The sequence below is a fragment of the Chenopodium album genome, chromosome 9 (genome assembly GCF_948465745.1).
Source record: "Chenopodium album chromosome 9, dcCheAlbu1.1, whole genome shotgun sequence".
Taxonomy (NCBI): domain Eukaryota; kingdom Viridiplantae; phylum Streptophyta; class Magnoliopsida; order Caryophyllales; family Amaranthaceae; genus Chenopodium; species Chenopodium album.
The window spans coordinates 3093708-3109952 of record NC_137842.1 but is presented as its reverse complement, the minus strand read 5'-3'; the positions used below and the strand labels follow the sequence as shown (position 1 = coordinate 3109952).

Here is a 16245-nt window from a genome sequence, read left to right as displayed (position 1 = left end):
TTGGTCTTCGGTAATTTTCTTCAGAATATTATCGCAACAACTGAGGATGACTTCAAGTAAAGTTATTTTTGACGGTATTCGCTAAGATTGTGGAAGTTGTCACTAAAGATTTGAGAAGATAGCACGAGATGGGCGGTCTTCGACGGCATTCGCTAAGATTGTGGAGGTTGTCACCCAAGATTTGAGAAGATAGCACGAGATGGGAGGTCTTCGACGGCATTCGCTAAGATTGTGGAGGTTGTCACCCAAGATTTGAGAAGATAGCACAAGATGGGCGGTCTTCGACGGCATTCGCTAAGATTGTGGAGGTTGTCACCCAATATTTGAGAAGATAACACGAGATGGGCGGTCTTCGACGGCATTCGCTAAGATGGTGGAGGTTGTCACCAAGATATGAGAAGAGCGGTTTATGATGAGGCGGTCTTCGATGACTTTTGCTATGATTGGAAAGGTTGTCACTATGACTCAAGAAAAGGCTCAAGATGTAGCAACATTGATCGACGGCGCTCCCTAGATTGCGGAAGATCGTCAAAACAAACAGCAAGACGGCGTTCCATAGATGGTGGGAAGTTGTCAAAAAGCAACTGAAGATTGTTTCAAGAGAAATAATCTTCGATAGTATTCCCTTGGACGTGGAATATTATCAATGCGGATGAGGATTGTTTCAAGAGAAGCAATCTTCGATAGTATTCCCTTGGATGTGTAATATTATCAAAGAGGAAGAGGATCGTTTCATGCGAAGCAGTCTTCTATATTGGAAGCAGTTACGAGCGTAGCAGTTTTCAAGTGGGATGACATTCTCTAGCTTGAAGGAGGTCATCAAAACAACAGTAAAGAGGCAACAAATCGGTTACCTTCAGAGACGTGTTCTCGACGGTGCTAGATACGCATTTCTTAACTCTTTTATCAGTTTAACTAACGATAGTTTGCAGGCATCGGCGTTACAAGAGTGGTTTAGGATCGCAGAACGTTCTGAATCATTCTCCTTCCCTATCGCTACTTTGACTTTTGTTTTCGAAACTTGTGTTTCTCCAAACTCAGTCAAAGTGGGGGCTTCTGTAGACACCCATTTGTGTCTCCCCAAAACCAAACCCAGTGATGAGTACCTTTCACGTCGAATCATAATCGAATGAAGTGAAAGTGTGGAAAGTCTAGCGTTGCGGATAGTTTTAATTTCTTTTCTCGATCTTCTCTCTGTTTTTGAAAACTTATTTTAAGAAAATAGTCAATCTAGTTTGGTTGGTCCATGATATGGGTCCAATAATGGTGTAGTCGGATGGAGTTTGAAAAGACCTTTCCAACGATATATTATAAGCCCAATTCCGATGAATATCGAGGAAGTTATGGCCAAAATACTAAACTGGGCCCGATTTGGTTTTTATATGCGGCCCAATGATCTAGAGGAGGGCCTATTATTAATTATTATTCCTAAAGCTATTAGGATTGATTACAGTCTTTTAGAATACTCTAGAAGGTTCTTTTAAATCCTAATGGAGTTAGGATTGATAATTATGTTTTAAAGAGTTTGAAATTGAATAAAACTACTCCTTTTAAGAATCCTTGTTTTGTACAAAGTGGAATATATTCAGATTTTATTTTCGTGACTCATAATATTTATCCAAATTTTATATGGTTGTATAGATCTTGAAATTAACTTTCCAATGATATATTATAATATTAAATCCGAGTTATAACGAAAAAGATATAAATGAGACATGAAACTTTATCCAAAACTGCTACCCTTCAACTATTTTGGCCATATCTTTTTATCTACAAAATATTTTAATCTGATTCTAATTGGGTTGGAAAGTAGACTTTAAGAGCTTTTCAACGACATATTATATGCCTTATTTGGACTTTCGGATCAAAAGATATGATAAAAACAAAAACGCGTCAATTTCTGAAATCAGCGCCTGGAACCAGGTCTGGCGCCTGGCGCCAGCCATTGGCGCCAGGTGCTAGCCATTGGTGCCTGGCGCCAATATCCTGGCGCCAATATCCTGGCGTCAATTTCTGAGGGTTTGGTCCCAAATCTCTATTTTAATTATTTAATTTAATTGTTGTTTATTATTTTCCTTGAAGTTACTAACGTGTGTATTTTGTTATTAGAAAGAGGTACGAGGCATCAAAGTAAGTGCTTTAATGGTTTTAATTGATATTATGATGTAGGAATCATGTTTATATTGTTATTATGATATTCCTAGTATCATGTCTAGGGTAATTTTAATATTAAATATGATTGTTACGATGCTTCCTATGTTCTTCCTAATATTTATTTATGTTAGTATCATGTTAGGGTTAAAGATTTGATTTTTATTGCTTAGTGACATGCTAGGGTTTGTTATTAATCTTGTTAGTATCATGCCTAGGATCTTGCTATTTTTATTATGCTTTAATATTAACATGAACATGATTATGATTATAATTATTATGATTTATGATGATTATGAATATTATTATTTTGATGATGGTTATTTTATTTATGATGATATTATTATTATTGTGATTATTATAATTATTATTATCGTTATTATTATTATTATGTTGCTTGATACATTATTTATTTTTTATTGCTTGATCACGCCTTTTATTGCATGTTTAAAGGGAATTGGTACTTGTAATCACGCTTAATAAGATAATTAATAATCTTGTTATGGTTAATTTGATTATAATTCAAGTGATCGCCAATAATAGTTTATTTGTGCATTAAATTCAACCAACATAGATTAAACAGGTTTAGGGTTAATCCTAATGATTGCATGTTAATTAAAAAGCGCACATGAATACGATCAGAATTAAGTAGAGGCCTATTATTAGGGCAGGTTCAATCTCTTTTAGGTTGGATTTGTACCTTCATCCCCAAACCCTTATTTGGTTCTAGACCTTATGGAGTTGACGATCTCTTGGATCGTTAAGGGGTGTAACCTTCATCCTATGAACGGTTTACAAGTTCCTAAAACTTGTTGGCGACTCTTTTGCTCTATCTTCTTCCCTTTTGGACGCCACCGTACTTTAGTGTATGATCACAGTGGGGTTCAAGTTAGTGGGATTAAAGCTTGAAATTATTCCCTACAGTTTTTTGGCAACTCCACTAGGGAGGATTTCTATTTTAATTCCTGAATTTGTATTGGAAATTATGTATCGCCATATCTTCAATAACCTGACCTGCATCATTAACATTAAGATTCATAAATCTCCCACTAGCTACAGAATCTAAAATTATTCTAGAAGAATTTCCAATGCCATTATAAAAGGCTTGGATTAACTGCAATTGTGCTAAATTATGGTGAGGGCATTCTCTTTGTAGGTCCTTGAACCTCTCCCAAGCCTCATACAAAGATTCATCGGCTTCTTGGGCAAAGTTCTGAATCGCACTTCGTAGTACGGCTGTTCTCTCTGCAGGATAATACTTGTTATAAAAATTCAAAACAAGAGTTTCCCAGTCAGTTATACCAAGTGCAGTTCTATTTAAGCCATTAAACCACAATTTAGCTTTTCCAGTTAAAGAAAAGGGAAAAAGAATCTCCCTGATTTGGTCTTGAGTGACCCCGGCTTGCCTGATGGTATTGCAATATTGAAAATAGTCGGCAATGTGAAGATTTGGGTCTTCTTCCTTGGCTCCACTGAATTGCTTCCTCTCTATCATCGTTATAAATTGAGGTTTAATTTCAAATTGAACCCAATCAAGAGCCGGAGTGGGAGTGAGATGTGGAAAATCTATGAGTTTTGGTTGTGAGTAATCACTAAGCTTCTTTGGAGCCGTCATCTCTGATTCTGGATCTGATGATACATCTGAATCGCTAGAACCAGTTGGAGGGTCGCGGTGATTATTATTATCACTAGAATCTGCCAGGATTTGCTTGTAGAGATTTTTCTGTCTATGGAAGGAACGTTCGATCTCGGGATCGAATGGGATGTACCCTGATCTGGAACACCTGGGCATAAACAAAAAAAACTAGAAGCAAATGTGAGATTTGCCTCAGAGAACTACCGTTCTCTGAGACAAAAAGAAAATAACCTAGACTACAAAAATAATCAGAAATAAAAATAAAACCGTTTCCCCGGCAACGGCGCCAAATTTTGACAGGGTAAAGTCGTATCCCCAAATCAAAAGTATTACCTAAGTCCTCTAACTAAAGTAGATAGGGAAGTAGGGTCGAATCCACAGGGAAACTGGTCTTTCTATTCCTAATTAATCAATTATAATCTAAATTATTAAAGTAACCAATTTGTTGTTGTTAAAGGAATTATACTATGAAGAATAAGTTTAGGGAGAAAAACAATAATAAGAACGCCTAGGGTAACAGGTTCACCAATAATTAATATTTCGGGATAAAACATAATAATTAATAATTAACATTGCACAAATAACATGATTAACAGGCTCTCGCAATTTATTAATCAGCATAGATCTAACAGGCTCTCGCAATTTACTAGATCTAAGTTCCTATTAAAAATAGCCTTTAATATTAAATTAACATCTGCTCGATTCATCAATTCAATATTGCTAAACATTCACAATCAAATTACATCTGCTCGATTCATAATCTAATTGCAAAGAATTAAAACAATTCAATAAGAAATTATCATGCAATACCAATAATCAATAATAACAAATTATCCCTTCATATTAATTATGGATCCCCATAAACCCTAGAATTGAACTACTCACACATAATAGAAACTAAACTAATCAAAGCAATAGAGCAAGACATGATTAAAGGAATGAAAATAAACAACTAAGATTAAGAGAAGAGAAATCGTTACCAAAATAAATCTGGAATTAAGAGTAGATTAAGAACAAAGGTTTTAGAGAAAGAAATCTAAGAAAACAGTTAAGAGAGTAAAAGAAAGAGATAGAGAAAGAGAGAGAGAGAGAGAGAGAGATAGAGTAAAATCGTATTACATAGGAGTATTTATACTCCGTACAAATCCTAAACTAAAACAAACTAAAACGACGCTAATTGTCTCCTAATAATTACACGCGCCCGATCGGGCGAGGCACCGCTCGATCGGGCGCGCTTTTTTGCTCGTCAGGTTAAATCTCGCTCCCGGCCGGGCGCGTCACCAGGCGCGCCTTCGGGCGCCAGCCTCTTTGGCCGGGCGGCTCTCTTGGTCAACTATTTGGACTACGATTGGGCTCCTATTCTTCGGGCTAACCTGGGTTTCCTCTTCGGGTCTTGAATACTCGGTCCAAATGCCCCGGTATCACCTATACCGAGCCCTTAATCACGAGTTCGATGACTCTAACCGGCCCTGGGCTATAAAATCTGGTCGTGCTTCTCCAATGTTTTTGATTGCTCCAAAATATCTCGGGAAAATACTCCAAAAGTGTAAATCCCTGCAAAAGTCAACCAAATCTACGAAAACACTAGAAAACACCAATTAGTAATAAAAGTGGCTCTAAATAGCCAAAAACACTACTAATTATGATCAAGGGACGGGGGTAAAATACTATATAAAATAGACACATCAGTATCCTTACAACAACAATCACATTTAAGAAGCCTAAGCAGGCAAGTTGTAGCCTACAAGTAAACAGGGCCAAACTGCCTGCCTAAATTGACTCAGCTTCTAAGGGAAATTCCTCAAATGTACCACAAATTGCACACCAGACCACAGTACTATATCACAACTAAAAAACATGTGAAATAGGAAAATGCTTCATTCAAACAAAAAGACCTTGAAATAAAAAAGAAATACATAATCACACAAGCTATGTAACTGGTACAGTGTGCAACAGCAGCAGGCAAGTATTCTTAAATCAAAAGGCAAAACTAAACATATTCATGAAGAGCATATAATCTTACATTTAAAGCCAAAACATGAACTGCAAACCAGGTGACAGGGTAAAGTCGTATCCCCTAATCAAAAGTAATTACCTAAGTCCTTTAACTAAAGTAGATAGGGAAGTAGGGTCGAACTCCACAGGGAAACAAGTCTTTCTACTCCTAATTAATTATTATAATCTAAATTATCAAAGTAACCAATATTGTTGTAAATAAATTCTATACTACGAAGAATAAGATCGAGGGAAATAAAGTAGGGAGAAATTAAATATTAAAAGAACTAGGGCATAGGTTCACTAATAAACAATATTCCAGGGCAAATCATAATAAGCAATCATCAAGCATTGATTAATCAGATTATAAAGGGCTTTCGCTACGTATTATAATCACAAAGTTAATTTATCGGTATTAAATCTCATCTGTCGAATCTCGACTTAACCATTTATAAATTAATCCGCCTATTGAAACTAAGCCTAAACATCAATTCTCATATGTCGAATCTCGAATTAATATTTCTAAACTCATACAATTAAATCTGGCCAAACCTAATTGCATAGCATTAAATCAATCAATAGGAAATTAACCAAGCATTGATAATTAACAATCACAATATTACCCCTTCATATTATTTATTAGATCCCCATAAACCCTAGAAATAAACTACTCAAACATCATCATAACTAAACTAATCAAATAAATATAGCAAAACATAATCAAGAAGTAAATAAAATAACTGAAATTAAAAGAGAAGAAATTGTTACCAAAAGAAATCTGGATTAATGAAAGTAATTAAGAACAAAAGTTGAGAGAGAATTTAAGAGAGAGAAAATATCCTAAGTAGAGAGAGAAAATCTAAAGAAGAAGGTAATTAGAATTTACGTACATAATTCGTACTTAAACATTCCTCAAAACAAAAATTAAAACAAATCTAATCAGTCTCCTAAGAAAAACACGCGCCCGATCGGGCGAAGGGCCGCCCGATCGAGCCCGCCTTTTTCCTTGCCCACTGCTGGTATGCCGCGCCCGATCGAGCTTACGCTCACCCGATCGGGCGCGCCTCTTCCTTGAGGGTTCTTTTGCGCATATCCGCCCGATCAGGCGTATGCTTGCCCGATCGGGCCCGGTCTTCTTCTTCGAGGCTTGGATTTTGATTGGGTTCAATTCCTCGGCCCTATTTGGATTTCCTCATTGGGTCTTGATTAATCGATCCAATAGCCCCGGTATCTCATACCGAGCCCTTAATCACCGGCTCTCACCGATCCTGGGCTTCAAGAGTGGTTGTGTCCTTCTAGCTTCCGTAGTTGATCCATGAAAACCAGGGAAAATGCTCCAAAAGTGCAATTTCCTGTAAAACTCAACTAAAACTACGAAAACACTAGAAAACACAAATTAGTAATAAAAGTGGCCCTAAAGAGCCAAAAACACTACTAATTATGACCGTGGGACGGGGGTAAAACACTATATAAATTGGACATATCAAACTCCCCCAAGCCAAACCTTTGCTTGTCCCTAAGAAAAGAGCTCATCAATGAACATATAAAACATGCCTCATCCCAATAAACAAAATCAAGCGCAAACGATTCAAGATAAATCTAATGAACATGCTTCAATGTCAATCAATCTCATTCATCTAATTATCATTCATCCCCAACAATTGTCAAGCAAAGAAAACCACATGAGCATATAGAATTCAAGACTAGTGCTCACACACTCAACTTTCATTTATGTGCCGAGTAAAATATGTACTCGATCGCTCTCTCTAACCAACCCCTTTATTTGTGAACAATGCCCTCCCATCTCACACTCTCGTGTGCTTAAAACAATGAACGCTCAACCTACTAGTCGACTCGAAATATGTCAAGTCATAACTTGCATTGATAAACAACACTTTGACATTCATACAACTCTATGCACATAGGTCGGAAGGTCTTTAAAGCTTGTAATGTAAGGCTAGGGTAAAGGGTAGGATAAATTTGGGAAAATGTGAGAGTAAAGCCATGCTTAAGGGAGCCATATCCTAATAGAACCCAAGGTCACAACAAGTGATGACCAAAACATCTCCTATCACAACTCAACTCCACAAAAGTTCACCAAACAATCATATATACAACACAATCCCAACACTTAATCGCTTATCACTAATTTCCAAATTCTTTAAGAGTTAATCGCACATCGTTGTTTAATAATCGGAATTGCACATGAGTGATTATAGCATTCATTTTAATAACATTAAAACTAAAGATAAATTCTAATGTTAAATAATCATATGTATCATGGCACATTTGAAAGAAACCACTCATGCCTATGCCCTTAAACAATTTTTCCACATATTTATCAAGACCTAATCTAGCTAATGTGGGAAGATGAACAAAGCGGGTTGAGATTACCTGTCTATCGATGAGGTTTAGCATCCTAGCCCATTTCTCCTCCGAGGTGATAACAACCTCCCCCCATCCCGGTACTTGAAGCTCTGGGTTGACCATTGGTTGTTGTGGCCTCGAACTTTCACCCCTTTGTGTCCTAGAACGCCTTGAAGCCATGTGTATGTGGAAAATTGGGTATTTGGAGCTTTCTCTCTCTAAGGGTTAGAAGGAATTATGAGAGAAAGTGGGAGAAAGTGGGTGGAAAATGTAGAGGAAGGTGTGAGGATTAAGAATATGTAAAAAATTTGAGGTTTAATTTTGATGGGTGAATTTGAGGAGATCTTGGATTGAAAGTGAAGTTGAAGGTTTGAAAATGGAGGTTTTAGAGAGAGAAAGTGTGAAGGAGAAAGAAGAAGTAAGAAAGAAAAAGAAAAGAGAAAGGGAGAAGGGGGGTTTAAACCCCGGATAAAAATAGGCGCGCCCGATCGGGCAAGCCTCGCCCGATCGGGCGAATAGGGTTCTTGTTGATTTGTAAAGTGCGGGCCAGATCGGGCGACCTCCGCCCGATCGGGCGCGAACACGAACCTGGGAATCGCAATTTCGCCCGCCCGATCGAGCGCGAACACGAACCTGGGAATCGCCATTTCGCTCGCCCGATCGGGCGAGCTTAGCTCGATATTTCTTTTTTTGGCACTCGATTTCTCCAAAAATCCGCCCGATCGGGCGGCCTCGCCCGATCAGGCGAAGTTTCCCTCGATTTCTTTCCTAACTTGCGCGCCCGATCGGGCGAAATAATTGGCAATTTGGACCCTTAGGTGCGCGCCCGATCGGGACTCCTCGCCCGATCGGGAGAAATTAAGCTCCGATAAATTCGATATTTTGCGCCCGATCGGGACTTCTTTCCCGACCGGGCGAAATAAAGTTCAATTCCGACCCTTAGGTGCGCGCCCGATTGGGCGAGCCTCGCCCGATCGGGCCCGTACCCAATGTTGGAGCTTCTCTTTCTTCACCTTTTTCTCTTGAAACCTCCGTACTTTGTGATCTAAAACCTGTACAAAACACTCATGAAAGGTAAAATTCACTCTCCTCACCTCTCTAAGAAAAAGTAAAAATAAAAATAAAGAAAAATATTAGTCTAGAAATCAAGAAATACGGGTTGCCTCCCGCAAAGCGCTGGTTTATCTAGGTCCCGCACGACCCTCTTACCACAGTGAAACTCAAAGTGAATCGGAACCGCTTAGGTGAAGTAATTCAACTGCACCAATCGTAGCCCCCTCATGATATAGCTTGAGTCTTTGGCCATTAACCTTAAACTCATTACCATGTTCGTCGAAAACCTCCACAGAACCGAATTTATTGGCCCTTTTTACAATAAAAGGACCCGACCACCTTGACCTTAACTTTCCTGGGAAAAGTTTAAGTCGAGAATTGAATAGTAACACTTTATCACCCTCCTTGAATTCTCTCGAAAGGATCATCTTGTCGTGCCACCTCTTCGTCTTCTCTTTGTAGACTCGAGCACTATCATAGACCGTCAACCTAAACTCATCGAGTTGGTTAAGTTGAAGTAGCCTCTTTTCTCCCGCTAGTTTGGCATCTAAATTGAGCTCCTTAATAGCCCAATATGCCTTATATTCCAATTCGACCGGGAGATGAAAAGCTTTACCGTAAACGAGTCTATACGGAGTAGTACCTATAGGGGTCTTGAATACAGCTCTGTACGCCCAAAGGGTGTCATCCAACTTGTCGCTCCAATCTTTCCTTGACTTTGCCACCACATTCTCTAGAATGGTCTTGATCTCACGGTTAGAAACCTCAACTTGGCCACTAGTTTGGGGGTGGTAGGCTAAACCCGTCCTATGGTAGACACCATACTTTTTGAGGAGGGTGTCTAACTTCCGTTCATGAAAGTGAGATCCTCTGTCACTTATTATTGCTCTAGGTACGCCAAATCTTGGAAAGATAGTCTTCTTGAAAAGTCTATGGACCACCTTGGCATCATTGGTAGGAGTGGCGATGGCCTCAACCCACTTGGATACATAGTCGACGGCGACAAGAATATAACAGTTCCCTTTTGAAGAAGGGAACGTTCCTATGTAATCAACACCCCAAACGTAAAAAAATTTCAACTTCTAAAATCCCGGTTTGGGGCATCTCATGCCTCCGCGAGATGTTGCCAGTCCTCTGGCAAGAGTCACAAGCCTGCACAAAAATGTTAGCATCCTTAAACATTGTAGGCCAATAGAATCCCAACTCATTAATTTTGGCCACCGTTTTAGTGGGGCCATGATGTCCTCCATATGGTGAGGTGTGGCAACTAGTAAGCACACCGTGGACTTCCCATTCGGGAACACACCTGCGAAACAATCCATCTGCACACTCACGAAACAAAAAAGGATCATCCCAAAAATAATGTTTAACATCAGAAAGGAATTTCTTTTTTTGTTGGCAGGACAAGTTAGGAGGTAAAGTACCACCCACTAAATAATTAGCAAAATCTTCATACCATGGGTGTTTCTTTACAACTGCATATAGGTTGTCATCAGGGAAAGAATCATCTATAGGAAGAGAATCCTTACCCTCATCATACCTGATACGTGACAAGTGGTCTGCCACTACGTTCTCTGCTCCCTTTTGTCTTTTATTTCGATGTTGAAATCTTGGAGCAAGAGATCCCATCGGAGTAGCCTTGGCTTTGATTCTGCCTTAGCTATCAAGCACTTCAATGATGCATGGTCAGTAAAAACAATGACTTTAGAACCAACAAGATATGATCTAAATTTTTCTAAAGCATAAATAACATCAAGAAACTCCTTCTCCGTAGTGGCATAGTTGACTTGGGCTTCATCCAAAGTTTTTCTTGCATAATAAATAGCATGCAAAACCTTGTTCTTTCTTTGTCCGAGCACGGCTCCTAGCGCAAAATCACTTGCATCACACATGATCTCGAAAGGAAGATTCCAATCGGGAGCACATATGATGGGTGCCAATATCAAAGCCTGCTTAATCCTGTTGAAAGCCTCAAGACACTCGTCATTAAAAATAAAAGGAGCATCCTTAAGCAAAAGCTGAGTCAGTGGTTTAGCAATTTTAGAAAAATCTTTGATAAAGCGGCGATAAAACCCCGCATGACCCAAGAAACTTCTAACTCCCTTAACAGTAACTGGGGGAGGTAATTTCTCAATAACTGATATCTTAGCTTTGTCTACTTGTATGCCCTTATCGGATACAATGTGACCTAGAACTACTCCCTCTGTCACCATAAAGTGACATTTTTCCCAATTTAAAACTAAATTGCACTCCTCACATCGTTTCAAAATTTTAGTGAGATCAATTAAACATGAATCAAATGAAGGACCATACACGCTAAAATCATCCATAAAGACTTCCATAATAGACTCTATGAAATCACAAAAGATGCTCATTATACAACGTTGAAAGGTAGCGGGTGCATTACATAAACCAAAAGGCATTCTACGATATGAAAAAGTGCCATAAGGGCATGTAAAAGTTGTCTTTTCCTGATCTTCAGGGTGAATCGGAATTCGGAAAAATCCCGAATACCAATCCAAATAGCAAAAGAATTTATGGTTAGCTAACCTCTCAAGCATTTGATCTATAAAGGGAAGAGCGAAGTGGTCCTTTTTTGTGGCGATATTTAATCAACGATAATCAATGCACATACGCCACCCTGTTACAGTTCTAGTGGGAATTAATTCATTTTTTTTCATTAGTAATCACAGTCATCCCGCCCTTTTTTGGCACTACCTGCACAGGACTTACCCATTTGGAGTCAGAAATAGGATAGATAATACCTGCATCAAGTAATTTCATAACCTCCTTCTTGACTACTTCCTGCATGTTGGGATTTAATCTTCGTTGGGGTTGAATGCATGGCTTATAGTTGTCCTCTAGATGTATCCCGTGCATACAAAAATCAGGGCTAATACCCTTGAGATCATCAATACTGTACCCAATAGCTTTCTTATGGGTTTGAAGAACCCCTAGAAGTTGGGAAGTTTGTAGGTGAGTAAGTGCAGAACTGATCATCACGGGGTATAGTTCTTGTTCATCAAGAAAAATATATTTTAAATGAGAAGGGAGAGGTTTTAGCTCAGGTTTCTTGACCTCGCAGGTTTTGATTCCTGAACTAAATTTACTACCTTCATTGTTTCCTTGGGGCTTAACTCTTGTAAGGAAAGAGCCTTTTCAATATCTTGTACCTCATTACCCCAAACGCTTGCATTATCTTTAGATAAATTCCCGCAGAGAACTTCCTCTAGGGGATCCCTCGCAAGAACCTGTGGCAAGCTATCATCACAAATATCATCCATTATATCAATTACATCAATATAACAACAATTTTCCTCTAGCATAGGCCCTTTCAAAACTTTCCCTAAATTAAAAGTAACATTGTCGTCACCTACAGAAAGAGTTAGTTTACCATTTTTAACATCAATAAATTGCTCCTGCAGTATGGAGAAAAGGCCTACCTAATATAATGGGTATTTGCGTATCCTTTGCCATGTCTAACACAACAAAATCAACAGGAATAAAAAATTTTCCAACTCTGACAGGGACGTCCTCTAAAATACCTAAGGGGTATTTTACCGAACGATCTGCCATTTGCAAAATTATATTAGTAACTTTTAATTCTCCCATATTAAGTTTAGCACAGACAGACGATGGCATGACACTGACACTAGCACCCAATACACACAAAGCCTTATCAATAAAAACATTCCCTATATGACAAGGGATAGAAAAACTACCGGGATCCTTTAATTTAGGAGGGGATTTGTTTTGCAATAAAGCGCTACACTCCTCTGTGTAAGCTACAATTTCTACTTCATTAAAGGCCCTTTTCCTAGTCAGAATGTCTTTCATAAATTTAGCATAAGCAGGAACTTGAGTGATTAAGTCAGTGAAAGGAACTGTTACCTGCAGGTTTTTCACAACCTCTAAAAACTTACCGAATTGTTTATAAAACTTACTCTTCAATTTTCTATTAGGGATCTGCACATATCCTCCCTTGTCCTGAGATTTACCCTGCACAAAAACATTAGTAGAGTTAGTATCTATTTGTAGCCCTGCAAGGTTAGCAGGATTAGCTTTTGTGATAGAGGAATCTAGATCAGGAACTGGTCTATCTTCCTTTGGCATAGGAGGTCCATCATAATGTGAACCACTCCTTAGAGTGATTGCATTGGCATGATCTGTAGGATGGATAGGTTGTGATGGTAGAGCTCCCTGCTGACGGGATTGTAGGGTAGATGAAAGTTAAGCAATTTGATTGTCCATGATTTTATTATGGGCTAAAATGGAATCAATTTGCGCATCCCTACTCTCCATATGCTTTTGCATATTAGCAAGCATTGCTCTAATTTCTGTCATGGCAGGGTCGGAAGATGATGAGGGTGATGCTTGGCTTTTCTGGCCGGAATTAGGGTGATAATATTTTTGTTGTGGTGGGGTTTGCTGTTGTGGTTGTTGTGGAGGTGGAGGGTTTTGTACATTGGTGCTCCGGTATGAAAGATATGGATGGTTCCTATAACCGGTATTGTAAGAATTGGAATATAGGTTATTCTTCCTATAGGTTTGAAAGGCATTAACTTGTTCCATAGAGCTCCTATAATCTTGCTCCCAATGCCCTACAATTCCACAATTTTCACAAAAAGCTTCATTGTTAGCAACAGCATAAACATTAGCTACAGAGTTAGGAGTAATAGTAAGATTATCTAATTTTTGACAAATAGACGTTAATTGAGCTTGCAAAAAGGATACGGAATCGACATTATGTTTTCCTTTATTTGCAAACCCTCTTGGATTCCCATATTAGGAATTGTGTATTGCCATGTCTTCGATAACCTGTCCTGCATCGTCCACATTTAAATTCATGAACCTCCCACTGGCTACAGAATCTAGCACTGATCTAGAAGAATTTCCAAGTTCATTGTAGAATGCTTGGATCAATTGCCATTGTGCTAGATTGTGGTGGGGGCACTCTCTCTGTAGATCCTTGAACCTCTCCCAAGCCTCATATAGCGTTTCGTCGGCCTCTTGAGCGAAGTTCTAAATAGCACTCCTTAGTACCGCTGTTCTCTCTGCAGGATAGTATTTATTATAGAAATTCAAGGCAAGAGTTTCCCAGTCAGTAATACCAAGTGCAGTTCTATTCAAACCATTAAACCATAATTTAGCTTTGCCACATAATGAAAAAGGAAAAAGAATCTCCTTGATTTGGTCCTGCGTGACCCCGGCTTGTCTAATGGTGTTACAATACTGGCAGAAATCTGCGATGTGAAGATTAGGATCTTCACCCTTAGCTCCACTGAATTGCTTCCTCTCTATCATAGTGATAAATTGGGGCTTGATTTCAAACTGAACTCCATCTAGCGCCGGAGTGGGAGTAAGGTGCGGGAAATCTGTGAGCTTCAGCTGCGAGTAGTCACTTAGTTTCTTCTGGGCCGTCATCTCTGATTCTGAATCTGAAGGAATTTCTGTGTCACTAGAATCAGAGGGAGGATCTCTTCGACTGTTGTCCTCCTCGGAACCCGCCATAATTTGTCTATAGATTTTCCTTTGCCTATGAAAAGAACGCTCGATCTCAGGATCGAATGGGATGTAACCTGATCTGGAACACCTGGGCATAAACAAGGAACTAAAAGACAAATATGAGAATTGCCTCAAAGAACTAACGTTCTCTGAGACAAAAGGGGTTAATCTAGACTACAAAAAATAATCAGAAAATAAAAATAAAACCGTTTCCCCGGCAACGGCGCCAAATTTTGACAGGGTAAAGTCGTATCCCCTAATCAAAAGTAATTACCTAAGTCCTTTAACTAAAGTAGATAGGGAAGTAGGGTCGAACTCCACAGGGAAACAAGTCTTTCTACTCCTAATTAATTATTATAATCTAAATTATCAAAGTAACCAATATTGTTGTAAATAAATTCTATACTACGAAGAATAAGATCGAGGGAAATAAAGTAGGGAGAAATTAAATATTAAAAGAACTAGGGCATAGGTTCACTAATAAACAATATTTCAGGGAAAATCATAATAAGCAATCATCAAGCATTGATTAATCAGATTATAAAGGGCTTTCGCTACGTATTATAATCACAGAGTTAATTTACCGGTATTAAATCTCATCTGTCGAATCTCGACTTAACCATTTATAAATTAATCCGCCTATTGAAACTAAGCCTAAACATCAATTCTCATATGTCGAATCTCGAATTAATATTGCTAAACTCATACAATTAAATCTGGCCAAACCTAATTGCATAGCATTAAATCAATCAATAGGAAATTAACCAAGCATTGATAATTAACAATCACAATATTACCCCTTCATATTATTTATTAGATCCCCATAAACCCTAGAAATAAACTACTCAAGCATCATCATAACTAAACTAATCAAATAAATATAGCAAAACATAATCAAGAAGTAAATAAAATAACTGAAATTAAAAGAGAAGAAATTGTTACCAAAAGAAATCTGGATTAATGAAAGTAATTAAGAACAAAAGTTGAGAGAGAATTTAAGAGAGAGAAAATATCCTAAGTAGAGAGAGAAAATCTAAAGAAGAAGGTAATTAGAATTTACGTACATAATTCGTACTTAAACATTCCTCAAAACAAAAATTAAAACAAATCTAATCAGTCTCCTAAGAAAAACACGCGCCCGATCGGGCGAAGGGCCGCCCGATCGGGCGAAGGGCCGCCCGATCGGGCGAAGGGCCGCCCGATCGGGCGAAGGGCCGCCCGATCGAGCCCGCCTTTTTCCTTGCCCACTGCTGGTATGCCGCGCCCGATCGAGCTTACGCTCACCCGATCGGGCGCGCCTCTTCCTTGAGGGTTCTTTTGCGCATATCCGCCCGATCAGGCGTATGCTTGCCCGATCGGGCCCGGTCTTCTTCTTCGAGGCTTGGATTTTGATTGGGTTCAATTCCTCGGCCCTATTTGGATTTCCTCATTGGGTCTTGATTAATCGATCCAATAGCCCCGGTATCTCATACCGAGCCCTTAATCACTGGCTCTCACCGATCCTAGGCTTCAAGAGTGGTTGTGTCCTTCTAGCTTCC

General features: G+C 38.9%; 2 non-coding genes across 2 annotated transcripts; both read left to right on the top strand.

The window, feature by feature from the left end:
• Window positions 1-3278: 3278 nt before the first annotated feature.
• LOC145560975 (small nucleolar RNA R71) lies at window positions 3279-3385 on the top strand. Its single transcript, XR_014093562.1, has one exon. It is a non-coding gene; the product is annotated as a small nucleolar RNA R71 (small nucleolar RNA).
• Window positions 3386-14138: 10753 nt separating this feature from the next.
• On the top strand, window positions 14139-14245 carry LOC145561184 (small nucleolar RNA R71). Its single transcript, XR_014093747.1, has one exon. It is a non-coding gene; the product is annotated as a small nucleolar RNA R71 (small nucleolar RNA).
• The last annotated feature ends 2000 nt before the right edge of the window (window positions 14246-16245 follow it).